The sequence below is a fragment of the Arachis ipaensis genome, chromosome B4 (assembly GCF_059453495.1).
Source record: "Arachis ipaensis isolate K30076 ecotype BB chromosome B4, ASM5945349v1, whole genome shotgun sequence".
Lineage (NCBI taxonomy): Eukaryota > Viridiplantae > Streptophyta > Magnoliopsida > Fabales > Fabaceae > Arachis > Arachis ipaensis.
The window spans coordinates 138,586,406-138,598,563 of record NC_142439.1 but is presented as its reverse complement, the minus strand read 5'-3'; positions in this window follow the sequence as shown (position 1 = coordinate 138,598,563).

Below are 12,158 nucleotides of genomic sequence, written 5' to 3'. Positions count from 1 at the left end.
AATCCTACTGTAGATTCAGTTACAGTACAGGAGAACAATGAGAATATTGTTGTTACTCAAAATACTGTTATAGCATAGAAAAATAATGATAATCCTCCTCAATCCCAACCCATACAGCAAGCTCAACAACCTCAAAAAGTGTCATTAAGGAGATCCGACAGAGAAAGGAAAAAATTCATCTATGATCTCAAACAAGCTTCCCGTCAACGGTATCACAAGTTTAAGGCATTATCTCATATGGTTTTGAGGTAAATATTATAGATGAATGTGTATACCGCAAATTCAGTGGGAGTAAATACATTTTTTTGGTCTTATATATATTGATGACATTCTCCTTGCCAGTAACGATATAGGTTTATTGCATGAAATTAAGAAATTTCTATCGAACAAATTCGAAATGAAAGATTTTGGTGATGCTTCTTTTGTATTAGGAATCAATATACTAAGAGATCGCTCTCAAGGTATTCTTGGATTATCACAAAAGAACTATATCAAAAAGATTTTAAGTAGATATGTCATGAAAAGTTGTAGACCAATAGACACACCTGTAACTAAAGAAGACAAGTTCAGTCTCAAGCAATTCCCCAAAAATGATCTTGATAGGACAACAATGCATGATAACCCTTATGCATCAGCACTAGGGAGCGTAATGTATACTTAAGTATGCAAACCCCCTGATATATCATTCTTAGTGGGAGTGTTGGGTAGATACTTGAGCAATCCTAGCATGGATCATTGGATAGTTGTCAAACGCGTAATGCATGCGTTATCTAAAGAGAACAAAGAATTACATGCTTACTTATCGGAGATAAAAAAATTTGGAGATCATTAGGTTTTCTGATTCCGATTTCATGGCATATGGTTGCGAAACTTTGTCATTGAACTTTATATAGTAAATGACATTGAAAGACCATTAAAGATATTTTGTGACAATAAGTCAGTAGTATTATACTCCAACAACAATAAGAGCTTGACAAAATTGAAGCATATAGGCATCAAGTTCTTAGTGCGAGTTTATTTTATGCTATATATTCTATGACAGATAATTAAATTATTTTTCTGCAGAATTAAGTTGATGGTTTATTTCATGTTATGTGAAATGTTCATTTTGCAACATTTTTTTTATGTTTGATCTCAATAAAGTTTTAAAGTTGGAGCAGCTGGAAATAGACATGCATGAAATCACTTGGCATGTAATTTCCATATTACTTATCCAAATTTGATCTATGTCGTTAAGTATGTTAGGATGGTGATTGTCGTGATTTAGTCACGATATTAATGTGATAAAAGCTGCGGTGATTCCATATCTAATATATGAGATTGACTAGATTGTTAAAGTAATAAGGGAAATAGCATTCAAATGCGCGCATAAAGTTTATAAGATGTGATTATGTCAAGAAAGAATATATGTATAGCCCAAGTGGGAGATTGTTAGGAAGTTATTTAATTTTCTAATTTTCTTGTGGGCAATACATATATTAATTATAATCACAAATTATCCTATTTCAAATTAAATGACTTATATAATGGTGATCTCATTTATTGTTATAAATGCTAAATTGAATAAATCATAATTATTTTTGATTTGGAATTAAATGAGAATAAAACCATATATTATCTTATGTTCTTTAGATAATTATCTTTTGGATATTAGATATATTATCTTTTGAACTTTAGATACTATTTTATTTGGGTTTTATGGTTTAATGGATGTCATGATCAAATATAAATAGTGCCTTCAAGATTTCGGTCCCCAATATACTAAAGCCGCATTTGTTGCTCTTTTCCATCAACAATTCAACCGCCTAGGAATATAGGGTTTTCACAAGATCCAAATCTTTCCATCAATTTCTGATTTTTATGAGTAACTATTCATCCCTATTATATATAATAAACAATTATTGTAATAATTATATTCAACCCTATAAATCCTATATATATATATATATAGTAATAAATTTTAGCTTGGGATGATTTTTGTTATCATTACTGTCCTCATTATTTATCGATTACCATTCAGTTCTTCGGTTGTATGTTCTATATTTTGAGTGTTTCTTATTTTTTGGGTGTAATAACAAGTCTGATCTTATTTATATATCTTCGTTTGGTAACAAACTTTAGGTTGATAACTTGATATTATTGTTGATATTATTACTGTCCTGATTTTTGTTTCATTATTTTTTTTTCTTGGAACTCAAGTTGTCACTTGAGTTTGAGGGGGATGTTAGAATATAATTAAGATCAATTAGTTTTATTTAGTATATCTGAATATTTATTATAGGAGATTACGTCTTTATTATTACGATTCTCTTAGTATCTATAAATACCCTTTTATATTGTATCATTTCAGGCAACTTGAATAGACAACTTGAATACACTCAATAATACATAAATTCATTCTCCAGTCTAGTCTCTTGTTTCTAACATTCAGTTCTAGGTTTTCTGTTCTTTGTTTGGGTACCTTCGATTACCAATCCACTTGAATTTAATAGTTTGAAGTTTTCTTGAGAGAATCAAATCTTGAAGGATTTATTATAGATAGGTGCTGCCCGTTGAAAACCGTTGTCAGCATCTTTGATAGAAATTAATGGATTGGTGTTCGAAATTATTTGGTTTCTCCATTGTTGTGCGATACATTAAGGAGTGACCCATTCCACTTGAATTTAATATTTTGAAGTTTCCTTGGGAGAAGCAAATGTTGAAGGATTTATTATAGAGAGATGCTACCCGTTTAAAACCGTTGTTAGCATCTTTGATAGAAATCAATGGATTGGTGTTTGAAATTTTTTGGTTCAATTTATTTGGTTTCTCCTCTGTTCTACGATACATTAAGAATTGACTTAGCATAGTGGTAACCGATTAACGTTGGTACAACTGTTTTTGGATTTTTTGAAATTGTATTATAAAATTTGTGTCCCTTATGAAGTTACACAGAATACATCATGTTCGATTTTCTTCGTTCATTGGATCATTTCAATTTCCTTAAATATTGATCAATGTCCCGAATAACAACTGGGATTTTATTTGATTATGAAATTCAGACTGCTCTTTTTTTGTCCTTCTTTTAAGGATTTTATCATTGTTGTTGCCGATGGGAGTAGGGCTCCTAGACTTGGGATGTTGGAGTCCACGGAACTAGTGTTTTCCTGGATGTTGAACATTTTCCTTTTTTTATCTTTTCTTTCAAGCTTTTCAAATTATCACGTAATTGACAGCCATAAGGTGTCTATGTTAAAATATTCAATTTTCTGTTTTAAATGTTCCCACAGAAAAACCTTAAAAAAGTGTTATTTTCTCTCTCCTGAACACTGTACCTCTTAACTTGAAGATATATTATTGGTTCAATATATGAGTTTTAATGGTATGTATAGTGTGTAATTTTTTTCCTGATCCTGCTGTGTTTTAGGTCGTTGCTGTTATTTTTTTGTTTCCTTGGTCTTTGTTTGGTTAGGATTTTTGGTCGCATTAGGGTCTGTTATTGGGCTATAATCTTCTTGATATTTGTTTGGTGACCTTTGATTGCGAATCCATTTGATTTTAAAACTTGAATTTTCATTAGAGAGGTGGATCTTGGAAGACATATTATAGATATATACCATCTATTTTAAACTATTGTTGTTATCTTTGATAAAAATCTAGAGATTGCTGGTTAAATTTTTTTTGGTGTGATTATCATTACCATTGTCCGGGACTTGGATATCTTGGGTTTGATGGAACCGGCATCTCCATTAGGATGGTTGATCTGTACGTTTTTTTTTAGTTTTTTTTTCTTGATCTTCGATTGTGGATCTTTTTTCAGCTTCATTGAGCTCTGTTGTTCAGGTGTAAGTTTCTTGATATTTGTTTGCGAATCTTTGATTACTAGGTGTACTTCAGTTGCTTCGTCCGCTTCATCACCATCGCCGTGTTGTCGGCATAACCGCTGGCCTGTATTATGTCCCTTTCTGTGTATGTGTTTGTGTTCGTTCAAACTGTGGATACAACATGCTTTGAAAGCTAATAACGAGTTGCATATGTTTTTTGAGATGACGTGCTTTAGTCAGTGCAAAACATTTATCTTCAAATGTCCTCTGTAAACTAAATTATCCACTGATGTTTTGTAAGCGCTTGATAAAAGTTGGTTTCAGTTAATGCGAGTTGCATGTGTTTTTTTAGATTGTGTGCATGAGTTTGTTCAAAATAATGAAACATTTGGCTTCGAACTGTAAACTAAGTTATCCATTGATGTTTTGTAATCGCTTCATAAAAGTTGGTTTAGGTAAAATTTTCATTATCGTTCAGTTATTCCGTTGTATGTTCTATATTTTTTAGTATGTTGCTTATTTTTTGGATTTTATTAAAAACTATGATTATATATATAGTAATAAGTTTTAGCTTGGTATGATTTTTGTTATCATTATTGTCTTCATTGTTTATCGATTATCATTCAGTTCTTTGGTTGTATGTTCTATATTTTGTGTGTTTCTTATTTTTTGGGTGTGATAACAAGTCTGATCTTATTTATATATCTTCGTTTGGTAACAAACTTTAGGCTGATATTATTGTTGGTATTATTACTGTCCTAATTTTTGTTTCATTATTTTTTTTTCCTGGAACTCAAGTTGTCACTTGAGTTTGAGGGGGATGTTAGAATATAATTAGGATCAAATAGTTTTATTTAGTATATCTGAATATTTATTATAGGAGATTACGTCTTTATTATTACGATTCTCTTAGTGTCTTTAAATACCCTTTTATATTGTATCATTTCAGATAACTTGAATAGACATCTTGAATACACTCAATAATACACAAATCCCTTCTCCAGTCTAGTCTCTTGTTTCTAACATTCAGTTCTAGGTTTTCTGTTCTTTGTTTGGGTACCTTCGATTACCAATCCACTTGAATTTAATAGTTTGAAGTTTTCTTGAGAGAATCAAATCTTGAAGGATTTATTATAGATAGGTGCTGCCCGTTGAAAACCGTTGTCAGCATCTTTGATAGAAATTAATGGATTGGTGTTCGAAATTATTTGGTTTCTCCATTGTTGTGCGATACATTAAGGAGTGACCCATTCCACTTGAATTTAATATTTTGAAGTTTCCTTGGGAGAAGCAAATGTTGAAGGATTTATTATAGAGAGATGCTGCCCGTTAAAAACCGTTGTTAGCATATTTGATAGAAATCAATGGATTGGTGTTTAAAATTTTTTGGTTCAATTTATTTGGTTTCTCCTATGTTCTACGATACATTAAGAATTGACTTAGCATAGTGGTAACCGATTAACATTGATACAACTGCTTTTTGGATTTTTTGAAATTGTATTATAAAATAAGTGTCCCTTATGAAGTTACACTGAATATATCATGTTCGATTTTCTTCGTTCATTGGATCATTTCAATTTCCTTAAATATTGATCAATGTCCCGAATAACAACTGAGATTTTATTTGATTATGAAATTCAGACTGCTCTTTTTTTGTCCTTCTTTTAAGAAATTTATCATTCTTATTATCGATGGGAGTAGGGCTCCTAGACTTGGGATGTTGGAGTCCACGGAACTGGTGTTTTCCTGGATGTTGAACATTTTCCTTTTTTTATCTTTTCTTTCAAGCTTTTTAAATTATCACGTAATTGACAACCATAAGGTGTCTATGTTAAAATATTTAATTTTCTGTTTTAAATGTTCCCACAGAAAAACCCTTAAAAAAGTGTTATTTTCTCTCTCCTGCACACTGTACCTCTTAACTTGAAGATATATTGTTGGTTCAATATATGAGTTTTAATGGCATGTATAGTGTGTAATTTTTTTCCTAATTCTGCTGTGTTTTAGGTCGTTGCTGTTATTTTTTTGTTTCCTTGGTCTTTGTTTGGTTAGGATTTTTGGTCGCATCAGGGTCTGTTATTGGGCTATAATCTTCTTGATATTTGTTTGGTGACCTCTGATTGCGAATCCATTTGATTTTAAAACTTGAATTTTCATTAGAAAGGCGGATCTTGGAAGACATATTATAGATAGATACCATCTATTTTAAACTGTTGTTGATATCTTTGATAAAAATCTAGAGATTGCTGGTTAAATTTTTTTTGGTATGATTATCATTACCATTATTCGGGACTTGGATATCTTGGGTTTGATGGAACCGGCATCTCAATTAGGATGGTTGATCTGTACATTTTTTTTTGGATTTTTTCTTCTTGATCTTCGATTGTGGATCTTTTTTCAGCTTCATTAAGCTCTGTTGTTCAGGTCTAAATTTCTTGATATTTGTTTGCGAATCTTTGATTACTAGGTGTACTTCAGTTTCTTCGTCCGCTTCATCACCATCGCCGTGTTGTCGGCATAACCGCTGGCCCGTACTATGTCCCTTTCTGTGTTTGTGTTTGTGTTCATTCAAACTGTGGATACAACATGCTTTGAAAGCTAATAACGAGTTGCATATGTTTTTTGAGATGACGTGCTTTAGTCAGTCCAAAACATTTATCTTCAAATGTCCTCTGTCAACTAAATTATCCATTGATGTTTTGTAAGCGCTTGATAAATGTTGGTTTCAGTTAATGCGAGTTGCATGTTTTTTTTTAGATTGTGTGCATGAGTTTGTTCAAAACAATGAAACATTTGGCTTCGAACTGTAAACTAAGTTATCCATTGATGTTTTGTAATCGCTTCATAAAAGTTAGTTTAGGTAAAATTTTCATTATCGTTCAGTTATTCCGTTGTATGTTATATATATATATATATAGTAATAAATTTTAGCCTGGTATGATTTTTGTTATCATTACTGTCCTCATTGTTTATCGATTACCATTCAGTTCTTCGGTTGTATGTTCTATATTTTGAGTGTTTCTTATTTTTTGGATGTGATAACAAGTTCGATCTTATTTATATATCTTTGTTTAGAAACAAACTTTAGGTTGATTTTATTGTTGGTATTATTACTGTCCTGATTTTTTTTTCATTATTTCTTTTCTTGGAACTCAAGTTGTCACTTGAACTTGAGGGGGATGTTAGAATATAATTAGGATCAATTAGTTTTATTTAGTATATCTGAATATTTATTATAGGAGATTACGTCTTTATTATTACAATTCTCTTAGTATCTATAAATACCCTTTTATATTGTATCATTTCAGACAACTTGAATAGACAACTTGAATACACTCAATAATACACAAATCCCTTCTCCAATCTAGTCTCTTGTTTCTAACATTCAGTTCTAGGTTTTCTGTTCTTTGTTTGGGTACCTTCGATTACCAATCCACTTGAATTTAATAGTTTGAAGTTTTCTTGAGAGAATCAAATCTTGAAGGATTTATTATAGATAGGTGCTGCCCGTTGAAAACCATTGTCAACATCTTTGATAGAAATTAATGGATTGGTGTTCGAAATTATTTGGTTTCTCCATTGTTGTGCGATACATTAAGGAGTGACTCATTCCACTTGAATTTAATATTTTGAAGTTTCCTTGGGAGAAGCAAATGTTGAAGGATTTATTATAGAGAGATGCTGCCCGTTGAAAACCGTTGTTAGCATCTTTGATAGAAATCAATGGATTGGTGTTTAAAATTTTTTGGTTCAATTTATTTGGTTTCTCCTCTGTTCTACGATACATTAAGAATTGACTTAGCATAATGGTAACCGATTAACATTGATACAACTGTTTTTTGGATTTTTTGAAATTGTATTATAAAATCTGTGTCCCTTATGAAGTTACACTGAATATATCATGTTCGATTTTCTTCGTTCATTGGATCATTTCAATTTCCTTAAATATTGATCAATATCCCGAATAACAACTGAGAATTTATTTGATTATAAATTCAGACTGCTCTTTTTTTTCCTTCTTTTAAGGATTTTATCATTGTTGTTGTCGATGGGAGTAGGGCTCCTACACTTGGGATGTTGGAGTCCACGGAATTGGTGTTTTCCTGTATGTTGAACATTTTCCTTTTTTTTTATCTTTTCTTTCAAGCTTTTCAAATTATCACGTAATTGACAACCATAAGGTGTCTATGTTAAAATATTCAATTTTCTGTTTTAAATGTTCCCACAGAAAAACCTTTAAAAAGTATTATTTTCTCTCTCCTGCACACTGTACCTCTTAACATGAAGATATATTGTTGGTTCAATATATGAGTTTTAATGGCATGTATAGTGTGTAATTTTTTTCCTGATCCTGCTGTGTTTTAGGTCGTTGCTGTTATTTTTTTGTTTCCTTGGTCTTTGTTTGGTTAGGATTTTTGGTTGCATCAGGGTCTGTTATTGGGCTATAATCTTCTTGATATTTGTTTGGTGACCTCTGATTGCGAATCCATTTGATTTTAAAACTTGAATTTTCATTAGAGAGGCGGATCTTGGGAGACATATTATAGATAGATACCATATATTTTAAACTATTGTTGATATCTTTGATAAAAATCTAGAGATTGCTGGTTAAATTTTTTTGGTGTGATTATCATTACCATTATCCGGGACTTGGATATCTTGGGTTTAATGGAACCGACATCTCCATTAGGATGGCTGATCTGTACGTTTTTTTTGGGTTTTTTTTTCTTGATCTTCGATTGTGGATCTTTTTTCAGCTTCATTAAGCTCTGTTGTTCAGATGTAAGTTTCCTGATATTTGTTTGCGAATCTTTGATTACTAGGTGTACTTCAGTTGCTTCGTCCGCTTCATCACCATCGCCGTGTTGTCAGCATAACCGCTGGCCCGTACTATGTCCCTTTCAGTGTTTGTGTTTGTGTTTGTTCAAACTGTGGATACAACATGCTTTGAAAGCTAATAACGAGTTGCATATGTTTTTTGAGATGACGTGCTTTAGTCAGTGCAAAACATTTATCTTCAAATGTCCTCTGTAAACTAAATTATCCATTGATCTTTTGTAAACGCTTGATAAATGTTGGTTTCAGTTAATGCGAGTTGCATGTGTTTTTTTAGATTGTGTGCATGAGTTTGTTCAAAACAATGAAACATTTGGCTTCGAACTGTAAACTAAGTTATCCATTGATGTTTTGTAATCGCTTCATAAAAGTTGGTTTAGGTAAAATTTTCATTATCATTCAGTTATTCCGTTGTATGTTCTATATTTTTTAGTATGTTGCTTATTTTTTGGATTTTATTAAAAACTATGATTATATATATGTATAGTAACAAATTTTAGCTTGGTATGATTTTTGTTATCATTACTGTCCTCATTGTTTATCGATTATCATTCAGTTCTGTTGTTGTATGTTCTATATTTTTTGAGTGTTTCTTATTTTTTGGGTGTGATAACAAGTCTGATCTTATTTATATATCTTCGTTTGGTAACAAACTTTAGGTTGATATTATTGTTGGTATTATTATTGTTCTGATTTTTGTTTCATTATTTTTTTTTTCTTGGAACTCAAATTGTCACTTGAGCTTGACGGGGGATGTTAGAATATAATTAGGATCAAATAGTTTTATTTAGTATATCTGAATATTTATTATAGGAGATTACGTCTTTATTATTACGATTCTCTTAGTATCTATAAATACCCTTTTATATTGTATCATTTCAGACAACTTGAATAGACAACTTGAATACACTCAATAATACACAAATCCCTTCTCCAATTTAGTGTCTTGTTTCTAACATTTAGTTCTAGGTTTTCTGTTCTTTGTTTGGGTACCTTCGATTACCAGTCTACTTGAATTTAATAGTTTGAAGTATTCTTGAGAGAATCAAATCTTGAAGGATTTATTATAGATAGGTGCTGCCCGTTGAAAACCGTTGTTAACATCTTTGATAGAAATTAATGGATTGGTGTTCGAAATTATTTGGTTTCTCCATTGTTGTGCGACACATTAAGGAGTGACCCATTCCACTTGAATTTAATATTTTGAAGTTTCCTTGGGAGAAGCAAATGTTGAAGGATTTATTACAGAGAGATGCTGCCCGTTGAAAACCGTTGTTAGCATCTTTGATAGAAATCAATGGATTGGTGTTTAAAATTTTTTGGTTCAATTTATTTGGTTTCTCCTCTGTTCTACGATACATTAAGAATTGACTTAGCATAGTGGTAACTGATTAACATTGATACAACTGTTTTTTGGATTTTTTGAAATTGTATTATAAAATCTGTGTCCCTTATGAAGTTACACTGAATATATCATGTTCGATTTTCTTCGTTCATTGGATCATTTCAATTTCCTTAAATATTGATCAATGTCCCGAATAACAACTGAGATTTTATTTGATTATGAAATTCAGACTGCTCTTTTTTTGTCCTTCTTTTAAGGATTTTATCATTGTTATTGTCGATGGGAGTAGGGCTCCTAGCCTTGGGATGTTGGAGTCCACGGAACTGGTGTTTTTCTGGATGTTGAACATTTTTCTTTTTTTATCTTTTCTTTCAAGCTTTTCAAATTATCACATAATTGACAACCATAAGGTGTCTATGTTAAAATATTCAATTTTCTGTTTTAAATGTTCCCACAGAAAAACCTTAAAAAAATATTATTTTCTCTCTCCTGCACACTGTACCTCTTAACTTGAAGATATATTGTTGGTTCAATATATGACTTTTAATGGCATGTATAGTATGTAATTTTTTTCCTGATCCTGCTGTGTTTTAGGTCGTTGCTGTTATTTTTTTGTTTCCTTGGTCTTTGTCTGGTTAGGATTTTTGGTCGCATCAGGGTCTGTTATTGGGCTATAATCTTCTTGATATTTGTTTGGTGACCTCTGATTGCGAATCCATTTGATTTAAAAACTTGAATTTTCATAAGAGAGGCGGATCTTGGAAGACATATTATAGATAGATACCATCTATTTTAAACTATTGTTGTTATCTTTGATAAAAATCTAGAGATTGCTGGTTAAATTTTTTTTTGGTGTGATTATCATTACCATTGTCCGGGACTTGGATATCTTGGGTTTGATGGAACCGGTATCTCAATTAGGATGGTTGATCTGTACGTTTTTTTTGGGTTTTTTTTTCTTGATCTTCGATTGTGGATCTTTTTTCAGCTTTATTAAGCTCTGTTGTTCAGGTGTAAGTTTCCTGATATTTGTTTGTGAATCTTTGATTACAAGGTGTACTTTAGTTGCTTCGTTCGCTTCATCACCATCGTTGTGTTGTCGGCATAACCGCTGGCCCGTACTATGTCCCGTTCTGTGTTTGTGTTTGTGTTCGTTCAAACTATGGATACAACATGCTTTGAAAGCTAATAACGAGTTGCATATGTTTTTTGAGATGACGTGCTTTAGTCAGTGCAAAACATTTATCTTCAATTGTCCTCTGTAAACTAAATTATCCATTGATGTTTTGTAAGTGCTTGATAAATGTTGGTTTCAGTTAATGCGAGTTGCATGTGTTTTTTTAGATTGTGTGCATGAGTTTGTTCAAAACAATGAAACATTTGGCTTCGAACTGTAAACTAAGTTATCCATTGATGTTTTGTAATCGCTTCATAAAAGTTGGTTATTTTCATTATCGTTCAGCTATTCCGTTGTATGTTCTATATTTTTTAGTATGTTGCTTATTTTTTGGATTTTATTAAAATCTATGATTATATATATATATATATATATATATATATAGTAATAAATTTTAGCTTGGTATGATTTTTGTTATCATTACTGTCCTCATTGTTTATCGATTATCATTCAGTTCTTTGGTTGTATGTTCTATATTTTGAGTGTTTCTTTTTTTTTGGGTGTGATAACAAGTCTGATCTTATTTATATATCTTCGTTTGGTAACAAACTTTAGGTTGATATTATTGTTGGTATTATTACTGTCCTAATTTTTGTTTCATTATTTTTTTTCTTGGAACTCAGGTTGTCACTTGAGTTTGAGGGGGGATGTTAAAATATAATTAGGATCAAATAGTTTTATTTAGTATATCTGAATATTTATTATAGGAGATTACGTCTTTATTATTACGATTCTCTTAGTGTCTTTAAATACCCTTTTATATTGTATCATTTCAGATAACTTGAATAGACATCTTGAATACACTCAATAATACACAAATCCCTTCTCCAGTCTAGTCTCTTGTTTCTAACATTCAGTTCTAGGTTTTCTGTTCTTTGTTTGGGTACCTTCAATTACCAATCCACTTGAATTTAATAGTTTGAAGTTTTCTTGAGAGAATCAAATCTTGAAGGATTTATTATAGATAGGTACTGCCCGTTGAAAACCGTTGTCAACA